At 43.4% G+C, this 15,534-nt stretch overlaps 1 long non-coding RNA gene across 1 annotated transcript; it reads right to left on the reverse strand.

Annotated features, from left to right (window-relative positions):
• Nucleotides 1-190: 190 nt before the first annotated feature.
• Nucleotides 191-9,555, reverse strand: LOC110741176. Its single transcript, XR_002516949.2, has 2 exons — nt 3,773-9,555; nt 191-875 (listed from the first exon to the last, which is right to left on the reverse strand). It is a non-coding gene; the product is annotated as an uncharacterized LOC110741176 (long non-coding RNA).
• Nucleotides 9,556-15,534: the final 5,979 nt, after the last annotated feature.

Consider the following 15,534-nt stretch of genomic DNA (forward strand, 5'->3'; position numbering starts at 1 on the left):
CATCATATCTCTGTTTAGAAACTGGTCTAAGATGTTTATAAATGTTCAGAAAAAGAATGTAAATCTCCTTAGGTAAGCAGGCTTAGATGAAACTATGAGCTCATGTTGGCAAATGTGCAAGCTTTAGCATCTAAGCCAAGTGCTTTAAATCAATCTGAGCTTCAAAAGGCAATAGTTAAAAGTCAAAGTATGATAGACAAAAAAATATTTTATTGACTGGAAGAGATCTTCATAGGACTCTTTACCATGAATGACCTAGAGAAAATAATGTAAGGCAATCTTTTTTTTTTTACTTTAATTCAACTCAAGATGTATTCAATTCCACTATATGTAAGGCACTGTGGCTAAGTAAAACTGAGGCCACAGAGTTGCATAAAACAGTTCTGTCCCCAGACAGTCTAGCCATGCAGGACAAAACATGTATGGAGGCACAAAGCAAAGTGTCAGGTTGCTGTGAGAGTTCAAAGAAGGGAGATGGCCCATCCTGTTGGAGGTCTCACCAATAGCATTGAGAAGGGATTTGGAGACAGCCATAAATTAATTAACTGTACATGAAGGAACTGGCTCAGAGACTGAAAATCACAGGATGTTTTAGGAAACTTTGGGTGGTCAGGTCTGGATGGAGCACAGAATCGGAGCGGGGGGTTCGAGGAAAATTAGGGTGGGGGAGAAGATTGGGATGCTCTGAGCAAAACCAAGGCAAAGGAAGTTTAAGGCCAATCAGCAACGTGTGTCTTCCATCTTTTTCCTTTTCTTCTACTGTGGAGGGTTCATCCCTCTCCAGTCGACAGAACGATGATTCTGAACACACTCCCAGGAGGGGCTTCTGGGCTGCAGGCACCTCCCCACGGTGGACTGTGCCCTTGGACCTGCTCCTGTCGGGGGGACTCGCCTTCTCATCTGGCTCGGTGCCCATCCTCCTGAGAACCCTCTTCCCAGCCTCTTCCCCTCCACCACATCCCCTGATGCCCTCCACCAGCCGTGTACCTTTCGTTCCTTTACCTCATGGCTGAAAGTGACTGGTGGTAGAAAGGTACCCAACCTCCCTGCCCAAGTGCCCACCCACTTCCTCCACTGATGGGCAACAGAGATCCCTGAGGAGCAAGGGCTAAAGCGGGTTTAATTTCACCTCATGTCAGAGTTCAGCCCTACTTAATGCTTACTGTTCACTCTACTTTTTGTTTGTTTGTTTTTTATATTTTGAGATGGAGTTTCAACCTTGTTGCCCAGCCTGGAGTGCAGTGGTGCGATCTCAGCTCACCGCAACCTCTGCCTCCCGGGTTCAAGTGATTCTCCTGCCTCAGCCTCCTGAGTAGCTGGGATTACAGGCATGTGCCACCACACCAGGCTAATTTTATATTTTTAGTAGAGATGGGGTTTCTCCATGTTGGTCAGGCTGGTCTCGAACTCCCAACCTCAGATGATCCACCCGCCTCAGCCTCCCAAAGTGCTGGAATCACAGGCGTGAGCCACCATGCCCAGCCTTCCTACTGTTCACTCTCTAATGCTTTCCACGCTCTCTTCCATCACGCTCTGCATGTTGGCGTCTCTTGGACCCACCTGACTTTCTTTGTGTCACACAGTGGAAGCAGAACTCACAGGAAGGAGAAGCCTGCCTACACTAAGGGACCAGTGCTCTCCATGTGTGAGAGAGCAGTGGAGGCAGCACATCTCTTACCTTCTGTGATGGGCTGAATCGTGCCCCCAAAATTCCTATGTTGCAGCCCCGACCCCCATATCTGGGAATGTGATTATATTTGGAGACAGGGTATTTTAAGGGGTAATCAATTTAAAATAAGGCCATTAGGGTGGGCCCGAATCCATTCTGATTGGTGTTCTTTTAAGAAAAGGAAACCAGGACACAGATGCACATAGAGGGAAGACTGTGTGGAGACACAAAGAGAAGACAGCCGTCTCCAAGCCAAGGAGGGAGGCCTCGGAAGAAACCAATCCTGCTGACCTTTGAGTTTAGACTTCCAGCCTCCAGATATATGAGGAAATTAATTTCTGTTGTTTAAGCCACCTGGTCTGTGCCATGTGTTACAGTAGCCTGAGCTGACTCCTGCATCTGCCAAGCCTGTGATGTCCTCAAAAAGAGCGGAGGACAACTTCTGGCCCCAACCAAGAAAGGAGCAAGGGCAGCAACCTCACAAGCCAGAAGGGAAACAGCCTTCCCAGACCAGGGGGTGCTGGCAAACAAGGCTAGGTCCTCTTTCCCATCTGCTTTCCATTCTTCCGTGACTGCCTTAGGGCAGACTGTGCTGCTGCAGGCATCTCTGTGCTGGCAGGGAGTGTGCTCAGGTCTCCCTTAAAGAGAACCTGGTGCAAGAAGCCTCCAGCCTCCTGCTGCTGTATTTTGGATGTGCTGGGTGTTCACACTGCCCCAGGCTGCTCCCGGCCAATGACTGAGCACAGAGAGTGCCAGAAACAGGGCTAGAAACTGGCCACTGTGCCTGATGTGAGGCCTTGCTAAGAAGTGAGCTGTATTCTGGGACACTAAGCCTGGCAGGGACATCCTGGAGCTGCACCGCAGTTTGAGGATCATCCTCTTCCAAGTCTGCTCTCCTTTCCCAGGTGTCTGACCGGCACTGCAGTTTGAAGTCCCTCCTGACCACTCCTGCTGCCAGCTCGTCATCCTTCACAGGTGTGGTGTTTCCCATGACACCTCTGCAGGTCTAATCTTGTCTTGGCCTCTCCTTCTCTTAACAGATCTGGCTGCCCCTAGTTGTCCTTCCTTCAATTCATCCTCCACACTGTTAGAGTCCTCCTCCTTCTAAAGTCCAGATCTCATCTTGTCACACTCTGCTTCCATTCTTTCCAAGATGTCTGTTTACTTACAAGATAAATTAGAAGCTTATGTCTCTCCAGACTCAGCCTGTGCTCAACTGTCCACTCTCTTATTCCCTACCCAAGGCCCCGTCTTGACAGCCACATGGAACTATCTACACTCTTCTAAATGTCAGTGCCACTTCACATCAAGGCCTGTGGCCATATGACTTCTCCTTTTTGGAACATCTTTCTCCATTCCCATCACCCCTTCCTGCCACACCTTCACTCACTCACACACACACTTCTTCCAGTGATCTTTGAATTCCTATTAAGATCCATGCAAATGTTCCCTTCTCAGTAAAGGTTTCCTGGACACACCCAAGCAGAGGAAATCATGCCTCTCTTTGTGCTATTTTTAGCACTTACTAATATCTCTTACGACATTTATCAAACTGTCCCACAATTCTTTGTCTTTTAGGGAACCCTTTAGGGTAAGCATAAAGTCATTTTTGTATCTCCAACACTAGCATGTACATCGTGTAATGTTAAGTGTGTCTATATGTGTACTTATGCATACACACACATGTGTATGAAACATAACAACATGGCCGGGCGCGGTGGCTCACACCTGTAATCCCAGCACTCTGGGAAGCCGAGGCGGGCGGATCACGAGGTCAAGAGATGGAGACCATCCTGAACAACATGGTAAAACTACGTCTCTACTGAAAATACAAAAATTAGCCGGGTATGGTGGCAAGTGCCTGTAGCCCCAACTACTTGGGAGGCTGAGGCAGGAGAATCGCTTGAACCCTGGAGGTGGAGGTTGCAGTGAGCTGAGATTGCACCACTGCACTCCAGCCTGGCGACAGAGTGAGACTCCGTCTCAAAAAAAAAAGAAAAGAAAAATAAAAAGAAACATAATGACATTAGAGTTTCTAGCTTATATCCCAATATCTTGGCCATTCATTAGCACCCTGGCTAGGCTCCTCTCTTATCAACTCACCCTCATGACCAGCTTCTGCCTCCTGTTCCCATCAGAGGAGGTTTAAGGCCAATTAGCAATATGTGTCTTCCATCCTTTTTCTTTTCTTCTACTGTGGAGGGTTCATCACAGTACTTCCATCAGTTCACCAGAGATGGAAGTGGCATCCACCTGTGCCTCTTCATCTGTTGGGTGGAATGCAACATATATGATAGGTGGGTATTCAGTGGCCCTGGACTGGAGTCACAATCACTGATTATGTGCTGGAAGTCAGAGGGGGACAGGGAAAATCCCCCTTTCCTAGGAAAAGGGTCCTTAAGTTGCCAAGAAAAGCAAGAGATCAAATTCCCCCAAGAAGTGGATTTCTGACCATTCCTTGGATTTTTTTTTCTTCGCTTGAGTTAATTTAAATTAGTTTCTATTACTTGCAACTAAAAGGCTTTAATGAATTCACTTGAAATACTGTTGTTAGGAAGGAAACAACTTGCTTGCAAGGTCAAGCTTAGGTTGAAAGTCAACGTGGGCCAAGGCACTTAGAGAGCAATTAATCCTCGTGACAGGATAGGGATGGGGTGGAGGGGTTAGATGATCTCTAAGGTCCCTTCTAAGAGGATAAGGGTGCTTCCCCTGGTCAATGGCTCTGGCTAGTCTCCTCCCTCCCTTCAAAATGCAAAGCAAAAGGCAGGGAGAAGGTCTCCTTGCAGATCTTCAGCTCTCTCAGGGAAAGAGACCCACATCACTCCCAGCAGAGTCCTGCATGGCAGCAAAGGGCCAGGGTGGGAGAAGAACGAAAAACTCCCAGAGAAGAAAGGCAGTGCCTCTCCCTGCAGCAGCCAGGGCTGCAGATATGATGGAGCAGGGGAGATGGTCTCTTCTAGAGCAGCAGGAGCCAAGTTACACAGATGATGTAAGGAGGAGGTAGAGAAACTGCAGTCTCAGCTCAGAGTTTTCCTTACGTGCTTGTAAAAACAAAGTCACCCTCTGTGCAAGCTGCATAATGGCCCCCCAAGATGTCCACATTCTAATCCCTGGAACCTGTCCATGTTTTATTATATGGCAAAAGAGACTTTGTAGATGTGATTAAAGATCTTGAGATTGGGAGATTATCCTGGATTATCAGAGTAGGCTTGATGTAATCACAAGAGTCCTACTAAGAGAAAAGCAGGATGCAGCCCCATGATGACAGAAGCAGAGAGGAAAGCAGAGTTGGAGACAGAAGACACTATGCTTTGGCTTCCTAAAGACAGAGGAAAGGGCCACAAACCAAGGAATACACTTGTATTCTTCAGTAAATAGCAGCTGCCTTGGTGTATTGCTTGTTATTAAATGATCCAATACGTGTAATAGTAATTGTTCAGTAAATGCTTGCTATTATACCCTTGGATCTCTTAGAGCTGCACTGTCCAATATGGTAGCCACAAGCCACATGTGACCATTTGACACAGGTGTGGCTTTTCCGAATTGAAGTATGCTGTACATATAAAATACACACCAAAATTTCAGATACTGAGTACAAAACAAAGAATGTGAAATAGCTCAGTAATCTTAATATTAATTATTTGTTGAAATAACATTTTTAACACATCCAATTAAATAAAATATATTATTAAAATTAAATTTCACCTGCTTTTTTTTTTTAGTGTGGCTACTAGAAACTTTAAAATTCTGTATGTGGTTCACATTATATTTCTATCAGACAGTGCTCTTTTGAGTCTCTGACCCGTTGCTGAATAGAACAGTCTAGAAGCAAGCCCTACACATTTAGGGAAAGTGGTGTCACACACTGACTTCTTTATAGTCACCCCTGTCACTCATCTGCTCGCTGGGCTCTGAATTGCTACAATGCTGACTGGGGAACATCCCTGAACACACGGTTAATTCTGGACTGACAGGTACAACTAAACCAAGAGAGTGAATTCAGTTGGCCTCAGAGACAACACAGGCCCCTGCACCAGGACAGAAGGAAGTAATCGCTCCTTTCTCTTTTAAATGTCCGATGAGTTCAGAGCACCATGCCCCCACACAGTGCCTCAGTGGGCACCTGTACACTCCACGTGGTGGCTATTCCTTTAATCCCTACCATCTGCTCCGAAATGTTTACCCAACAGTTTGCCATGGTGCTTGAACTTCTACCATTTGGGTGCCTCTTTGGAATAGGAAATTTAACTCTGTCTGGTGACCATGCACAGGATTTATAGCTGTTGAGCCTCAGGAGCCATCAGGAACTGAGCTTGCTTTCTTTCCTTCCTTCTCTGGCCCTGCCCATTCACTCTCTAAGAGTGGCTCTAAACCAGAAGAAAACTCCCAACTCCCTTCTCCTGATAGTCCCTAAAGACCACTCACATGGTCTGCTTCCTTATGAAAGGCTCCACTGCCAATCACTGCAGTGATACTGATGACAAAGGATGGCAACAGTAACAAAGCTAGGCAAGCTTCAAGGGCTCCACAATCTTACTCAGGTATCTCAGCCACAGGCCCGGGTCTATGGAGACTGAAAGGGACTTTGGCCACTGCCATTATTCTTGAGAGTAGAGCTCACCACCCAGTGCCTGGAAGTAAAGGAGATGTGGGCTCAGCCCATTTTTCACTTTGTAGACCTGAAGATGCAGCAGAGGCAGAACAGGTGCTGCCCTCAGGGACAAGTGTGCAATTTCTACCTAAGAGGCCTCTAGGCTGGGTGATGTGCATTTCACAGGCTCTCGGCCTCTACCTCTTGATCGTCTTCACAATGTCCACTAAAAACTGTGTTTCTAATTAAAAATAGAATTACCATATGATCCCGCAATTTCATTATTGAGTATATACCCAGGAGAATTGAAATCAGAGACACAGACAGATATTTGTACACCCATGTTCATAGCAGTATTATTCAAAATAGCCAAAAGGTAGACACAACACAGTGTCCTTTGACAGATGGATAAACAGGATGTGGTATATGCATACAATTGAATATTATTCAGCCTTAAAAGGGAAGGAAATTCTGATAAATGGTACAACATGGATGGACCTTCAGGACCTAATGCTAAGTGAAAAAGCCAGACACAAAAGGATAAATATTGTATAATTCCATTCATATGAGGTACCTTGACTAGTCAATTTCACAAAGACAGAAAGTAGGTTAAGGTTGCCAGGAGCTAGGCAAGGGGTCACTGGGAACCAATTTTTTGATGGGTACAGAGTTTAAAGGGCAAGCTTAAAAGAGTTCTGGAGATGGACGGTGGTGATGGTTACACAACTATGTGAATGTACTCAACGCCACTGAAATGTACACTTAAAAATGTACATTGTAAATGGTAAATTCTGTTACATGTATTTTATCACTTTTTAAAAAGTACCTCTAATTTAAAAAAAAATCTGTTCTTATAATATTTCTAACCAGAGCCAGATTGCAATCAAATATGTTTTCAAGTGTACCAATTTGAGAAAACTCATTCCCCACTCCTCACATTCTCACATAATGGAAGAACCTCCATCAGGGAAACCCCCTACACCCATCAACCTCTCTTGGTTCTAGGCACTCCTCCCAAGGAGCAGGCTTCATTCAGATGTGTCTTTGTCTCTCCTTAGAATCTGCTGGCCACCTGGGAGGTGCATATTTATCTGATCTCAGGGGCCTGGATGCTTCCACCCAGAACCCACAGGGGAGGCCTGCACTTTGGCAATAAGTTTACATCAGGGGTTGTTAGCAAGGCAAGCACATTTGGCTGCATGCCTGACATCAGACTCTGTTAGTAATAAAGCTGATAGTTTTATTACCATCTTCTTGACTACTGAGAATAAGGAGATGAGATCAGGGTTATCAGGACCTATGAACTTGGAGAAAAGTCTTTAACCACCAAGTTAAGTTCCCCTCTAATTCTCTTTATCAAGAACTTTGATTCAGAACCAAGCAAGCAAGAAAAAAGGTCTTATTCATTGATCCCCTAAAATCCAAGCATGACCAGTGTTAGACCAGAAAGTGAAGTCCAGTGTTTTCCACGGGACCTAAGTTTCAGCAGCCTTGTCTAAGGAAGGTGGTTACTAAATGCTGGTTATTAAGCTATTGTCTCTAGGTTCTAAATCTACCCTTTTGCACTTGTTTTGTGATGCTGGATCCAGGACTTTGGTAAACATATTTCTCCGTTGCCAGCTTGCTCACTGTTGGATTCTGCTGAGAGTGATGTTGGAGAGAGACTGGAAGGCAAGAGACGGAAGAACTGCCCTTCCTATCAGCTGGCTACTCCTGGCAATAGACCCAAGAATGGCCCTTCATCCCAGCAGCAGGTTGTCCCAGTCACCAGCTTCTTTTAGTGCCCTCAGAACAAGCCTCATGACACCACATCAGAAGGACCGTGCGAGCCAGGCAGCACCCACTCTACAGAGATCTGAGCTCTGTAGGGCCCCTCTGTGATAAACAGAATCAGTCAGAGGGGGACTTAACTCAGTGGCTAAGGACTTTTCTCCAAGTTTGGAGGTCCTGATAACCCTGACTCATTAACCCTTTATTGCCCTAACCAGTGGAGTGGGAGGGAGAGATTGTTTCCCGCCCTTTTTCCTTTGTTATATCACTATTGTCTTGTTTTGCTTTTTTTGTCCACCAATAACTATTTAATTTCCTATATTAAACATTTCCTGTTAAAATAGCTATTGTGGTTGCTGTTTTTCTGACTGGGCCCTGAGTACTATCGGGGGTTGAGGTCCGTGGCAGACAGCCCTTAGTGTCACCCTCATGACTCGTGTCTCTGGTGTCCATGGCCTATATAATCTCTTCCTTTTGAGTGGAGGTGAGACGTGTTGACATGGGTCTAGCCCATAGAATGTGGCAAAGGTGAAAGGACTTTGCAGATGGAGTAAAGGTCCCAAAGCAGTTGACTTTGAGTTAATAAAAAGCGAGGTGATCTGGAATGAGCCTGACTTAATCAGGTGAAAGACCTTGAAAGAGGAACCTGGCCCTCCCTGAGATTAGAGAGATTCTCCTTGCTGAAGTAGCAGCCATTCTGAGGAAACCTCCATGGCAAAGAACTGAGAATGGCCCCTAAGACCCGAGGAAGCCTCCAGCTGACAGCAAGCAAAACCCCAGGCTCTCGGCCATACCACCACAATAAAATAAATTTGGCCAACAACCTGAACAAGGTAGGAAGCAGATTTTCCCCCAGCAGAGCCTCCAGATGAAACCTTTGAGGTTTCAGCCCAGCTGAAGCCTCGACTGCAGTCTCGTGAGACCCTGAGAAGAGGACTCAGGTAGACCACACCTAGACTCCTGACCCACAGAAGCCACGTGAGAAATGTGTGCATTGTTGGGAGCTGCTCAATGTGTTGGTGATCTGCTATGCACAATAGAAACTAATACAACATCTAAAGACTTCATATGAGGCAAACTAAACACAGCGTTCAGAGTACCCATGAAAATCCGAGAAGTGCTGACACCCACAGCCCAACACAGCCAGGTTTTTTCTTCCAGATTGGGACTTACAGTACCAGTCAAAGAAGGTGGCTTTCATTTAGGGACCATGTGATTCAAAACTACAAGTGTTTTTACACATTAGAATCACACTCAGCATACCAAGATATCACACAAGATAACTGAGATTTAGGGAAAGCAGATTTGCCTCTCCTTCTCATTCACAATGTGAATATAGAGTCACATTCTGTGGTATATATTCATTGAATGGAACAGCAGGTGGAGATTCTCTTACTATTTAAAGTGTTCTCTTGCTCACTGGGCACAGTGGAACATGCCTGTAATCCCAGCACTTTGGGAGGCCAAGGTGGGCCTCCGACTTGAGGTCAGGAGTTCAAAACCAGCCTGGCCAACATGGTGAAACCCCATCTCTACTAAAAACACAAAAATTAGCCAGATGTGGTAGCACATGCCTGTAATCCCATTTACTCGGGAGGTTGAGGCAGGAAAGTCGCTTGAACCTGGGAGGCAGAGGTTTCCTGTGAGCCAACATTGTGCCACTGCACTCCAGCCTGGGCAATAGAAACTCCATCTCAAAAAAAAAAAAAAAAAAGATAAATAATAATAATAGCAAAGTGTTCCCTTGGTCAATATATAGTTGGGTTTACTTAAGTTAAACAAGCATATAATGTAATTCCTTATTTGAGATTTTGTGTTCGCATTTTTAAATTAATAAGACATTTGTGATAAATTTTGGAGAAGCTTCCTTTATACTTCAAGACACCTAGTTTAGCCAAGACTATATTGAGCCTGCCCATAGTCCATTGATAAAAGAAATGAAAATGCTTTTTCAGGAGGCAGCTGCAAAATAATATGAATACTTCTTTGGGCCCTCTGTGTAAAACATGGCAACAAAAGAACTCAAGCCAGATCTTCTATCTCCATCCACCCCGGAAAGAATAATTAATAATGAGTGAAAAACAGCAAAATTGTGTCACTAAAATGACCTGAGACTTGGAATTAGGCAAAAGAAAATTCTAAGTATTCTTTCAGTGCACCATGGGGCTTGATTTCCATGGACTAGGTTATTTTGCAATACTGTAGGAATACACCAGGCACAGTGGTTCGTGCCTGTAATCCCAGAAATTTGGGAGCCTGAGGCAGGAGGATCCCTTGATCCCAGGAAGGACCAACCTGGGCAACACAGTGAGACTCTGAGAGACAAGCGCTGGACGCAGGGGCAGGCCACATGGGATGGTCTGGACAGGCTCTGTAGCACAGCAGCCTTCATGAGAAACAGGCAGAAGGGCCTGGGCACGAGAAGCTACTGCAAACAAAAGCAGCAGCAGCCATAAAGGGACTTGTTCCCAAGCAACATGAATCATCTCTGAACCGGTCTGGTCCAATCCCTATAGTCTAACTAGCAAATATTTTCTTTTAACTATTAGCAAACACACGCACTAAAAACAGATTTTCATCTTTGCCAACTGTGTGTTTTTTTCCTACATCAACCTATTATCCAATTCTCCTACACCAACTGAGTATCCTATAACTCAGTTCAACTCTGAGACTCAGTGGCAGGCAGACTCCACAGGCTTAAGGGCACAGTCCCGTAGGATTGCCCTCACTTCAGATGCCAGTCACAAGCATCAGATCCCCAGGCTACCCACATTTGCGTCTGACTTGGCTACAAAGTCAGGCTCCCCACACCCCACCCCTTGCCAGCGTTTAATAATTTGCTAGAATACTGATAGAACTCAGGGGCCACTTTACTTACATTTACTGATTTATTATAAAGGATACAAATGAAGAGCCAAAGGAACAGGCCCAGAGGGTGAGGTCCGAGAGGGTCCTGACCACAGGGCTTCTGTCCCCATGGAGCTGGGATGCACCATCCTCCCAGTACATTAATGTGTTCACCAACTCAGAACCTCATTGTTTAAGGGTTTTTATGGAGCTTTTATTACACAGGGATGATGGATGGAATCATTGGCCATTGGTGACTAAATTCAATCTCCAGACCCTCTCCCTTCCCCAGAGGAGAAGGGGGTGGAGCTGAAACTTCTGAGCTTTATCAGAATTTGATCAGAACCAGCTCCCATCTTAAAGTGATCTAGTGGACCCTGCCAAGAGTTACCTCATTAGTACAAACACAGATTGCTGAAAGGGGTGCATAATGAATAACAAAAGATGCTCCTACCGCTCAGGAAATTTCAAAGGTTTCAGGAGCTTTGCACCAAGGAAAAATAACAATTTTTTTTTCCTATTATGTATTCCAATGAATCCAGACAAGTTCATCAGAAAGTCAAACATAATGGTTGTCACAGTGTATCTAAATATGTTATATTTTTCTATGAAATGACAAATATCCTCATATTTGATCTAACCATATACTGTCCACAAGAGGCACATCTAAAACAAAGTGACTCAGTAGATTTGAAAATAAAAAGATAGAAAAAGATACAGTATACAAAAAGAATTAAAGTCCTAAACTATTAAAATAAAGGATAAGTAATAAAAATCAAGATATGCAATGAAGATGTTTGTCATAAACCTTTAGTTTCTGAATAAGAGGAAAATAACCAAAACACAATTGCTATGGTGATTTCGTCAGTTCTTAACAGATCACGTAAACAAACAAAAGATGTAGAATGTCAGAAAAAGTCATTGCTGGGATCCACTTTGTAAATATTGAAAAAAACAACAACAAAAAAATCTTTTTCAGTATCTATGGAACAGTTTTTAAAAATTGATTACATATTAAACCACTAAAAACCTTAAATAAATTTCAAGCCCAGAAATTTCATGACTACCTTGCATACCACAATACAGTAAAACTAGAAATTGAAAAAAATGTGTAAACAAAAATCATCAAACTACTTGGTTTGAAAACACTCTTCAAAATTATCCATGGATTATTTTGCAATTTACAGAATTCTTGTAAACTGCAATTTACAGAACTCCCGGACAATAACAATAAAGAAAATACCACGTATCAACATCAAGAGAAGACATCCACATCTGTAATCAGAAGTGTAAAATCAAGTTCAGCCTAAAGCTGCAGACTTACTTGTTTTAAGTTTGGCCTAAAGGTTTCTCAGTACATCATGAACTGTAACCTAACTGGATGTATAAACAGACTGTAGCCTACTTTTGTGCCAATCATCAAGTTTGGGCCAATCACAGGCTGCCAACCATTCAAACTGTGTACAAATAAGCCAAATGCCTGAACTGTAACCAATCCAGCTGTTTCTGTGCCTCACTTCTGTTTCCTGTAGGTCACTTTTCTTTTTCTGTTCATAAATATTCTTCCACCACACAGCAGCACCATAGTCACTCCGATCCTATTCTAGTTTGGGAGGCTGACTCACAAGTCATTATTTGCCCAGTTAAGCTCTGCTAATGTTAATTTGTCTGAAGTTTATCTTTTAACAGACGTGACTTCAAAGGGTTTGATCAAAACAGTAATGAACATTTGTTGAGCAATTACTGTGTGCCAGATACTGTGCTAAGCACTTTTACAAGTGGTTTCTCAATGATTCCCCATAACTAACCTGAATGGCTTTAATTATCAAATAAGAATGAATGAAAATATATGAAGTAAGCATATAACTCAAGATGTCAAAAAAGAGGGACGTTAAATTTAGCTTTAGAAACAGAAGGAATAAAGTAATAAAGTTAAGAGATGAACCTCTTGAGAAACCTGTGAGGGAACAGAATTGATCAATCAGCCCCAGCAGGTGTACGTAGCAGAAGCTGTCACGCTCCTCCCATATGCTCAGAACCACATCATTTCAGTGTCTTCCAAAAGAATTCCAGTGTCAGTGTCTGCATTCCTTTGCCTACTAGCCTTTTCTGAAGGCTTTCTGTGTGCCTGAGACAGGCTATGAGTGCCAGGGAATTAACACCCTGACACCACCCACCACCACACACAGTAACCTTCAACTGGTGATTGTCAGGAGTTGTATATAAATAACTCCCCTCTGCCACCTCAGGAGGGGAATCCCTCTGAGGCATGCTTTTACTCCCCAGATATTCCCTCCATGTCCCAGTGCCTCCAGCGGCAGCTGGCTGGATAATTCCTCCTCTCTATGGGTCACCTTTCTACCTGTGTCACCTCCCTGCTTCCCACCAGGATTTTCCTGCACCAACCAAAAACAACTTGAACTCAAATCCTTTTCTCAGAGGAAAACTCAAATCATACTTTGAATAAATGTTTAAAAAAAAAAAAAAATTCAGCCGGGCGCGGTGGCTCATGCCTATAATCCCAGCACTTTGGGAGGCCGAGGCAGGCGGATCACCTGAGGTCGGGAGTTCGAGACCAGCCTAACCAACATGAAGAAACCCTGTTTCTACTAAAAATACAAAATTAGCTGGGCGTGGTGGTGCATGCTTTTAATCCCAGCTAGTCGGGAGGCTGAGGCAGGAGAATCACTTTAACCCGGGAGGCGGAGGTTGCAGTGAGCCGAGATCACACCACTGCACTCCAGCCTGGGCAATAAGAGCGAAACTCTGTCAAAGAGAAAGAGGAAGGAAGGAAGAGGAAGAGGAAGAGGAAGGAAGGAAGGGAAGGAAGAGGAAGGAAAAACGCGAAAACGGCGGCAGCGGCAAAAACGGCAAAGGCAGGCAAACGGCAGCAGGCAGGCGAAGCAGCCCATCGGTCATCCGGCATTTCTCGATCAACTCCGATCTCGATCAGATCCGTCAGCATCTCAAGTGTAGGTTTGAAAAGACTAACAAACATGGAATAAATTGGAAAACATTGGCAAAGAATTGCATCCTCCAAAGATAGATCTAGGTAAATAGGTCTAGGTAGATAGCTCCTTAATATGATGAAAAATATATATTTCATATCATCAGCCAGTTGTTAATGCTATCCAAAAAAGGTAGACTCTACAATATTAATAGTAGATGAAATACATTTCAAGTCAGAAATATGACTAAAATAGCACCAAAAAGAGAAAATTACAGGCCAACCTGACTTATGAATATAGATGCAAAAATCCTGAATAAAATATTATCCAATTAAATGCAGCAGTGTGATAAAAGAATAATGCACTGTGATCAAGTAGGTTTATTTTTATAAGAATGCAAGTACCAAAATTAGAATATCTATTAATATAATATTACCCACAAGAAGAAAAAGATTAACTCAATAGACACTAAAAACATACTTTTTTGATATTAAAAAAGAAAACTAAATAGAGATGAAAATATACTTATTTAATGGGAGAAGAAATATTCATCTCAAACCAACAGGCAACATTATATTTAAAAGAAAGACTGTAGAGACACTGTCAATAAAGAGTACAGTAAAGATGGTTGCCATTGTCACTATTATATAATGTTGTTGTGGTTGCTTCAGCTCTCTGCAATGAAACAGAAATGTACATCTATCAAAAATAGAAATTTACAGCTATCATGATATAATATGCAGCTATCATAATATAATAGAAATATAAATGTACAGCTATTAGAATCAGAAATGTAATAAATGTACAGCTATCAGAAAAGAGGAAGGTCTTGGCCAGGTGCAGTGGCTCATGCCTGTAATCCCAGCACTTTGAGAGGCTGAGATGGGAAAACTGCTTGAGACCCAGAGTTTGATACCAGCCTGGGCAACAAAATGAGACCTTGTCTTTACAAAAAAAATTTTTAATTAGCTGGGCATGGTGGTGCATTCCTATAGTCCCAGTTACTTAGGAGGCTGAGGCAGGAGGATCACTTGAGCCCCAGAGACTGAGGTTGCAGTGAGCCATAATTGTGCCACTGCACTCCAGCCTAGGTGACAAAGTGAGACCCCCATTTCAAACAAAAGAAAGAAAGGAGGAAAGTCTTTATTGCAGTCGACATAACTGCCTATCTTTAAAACCCAAGAATATTGTAGAAATAAACAAAGGCCACTCAGAGAAAAGAAGCAGAGGATATTTATTCTGAGCTTGCTATTTTTAGTGGGTGGTCAGCCACCATAACTTGCATTGAGCAGTCAGAGGCAGGCAGGGAGTAGGAAAACATTAGAGCAGGGCAAAAAGGAAGGGAAGAGCTCAGATATGCTCTGTGCAATGTACTGAATGTTTGGCCCCCTGCCACACACACACACACACAAAATCATATATTGAAACCCACCCCTAATCCTAATGTGATGGCATTTGGAGGTGGAGCCTTTGAAAAGTATATTAGGGTTCTCTAGGGGGGAGAGAACTAATAGGATATATATCCCTTTATACTCCTATATATATAGGAGTTTATATATATATATGGAGTGTGTGTGTATATATATGGAGTTTATATATATATATGGAGTTTATATAGAGAGAGTTTATATATTTATATGGAGTTTATTAAACAGTATTAACTCACACAATCACAGGGTCCCACAATAAGCTGTCTGCAAGCTGAGGAA

This window comes from Papio anubis, chromosome 1 (genome assembly GCF_008728515.1).
Source record: "Papio anubis isolate 15944 chromosome 1, Panubis1.0, whole genome shotgun sequence".
Taxonomy (NCBI): Eukaryota; Metazoa; Chordata; class Mammalia; order Primates; family Cercopithecidae; genus Papio; species Papio anubis.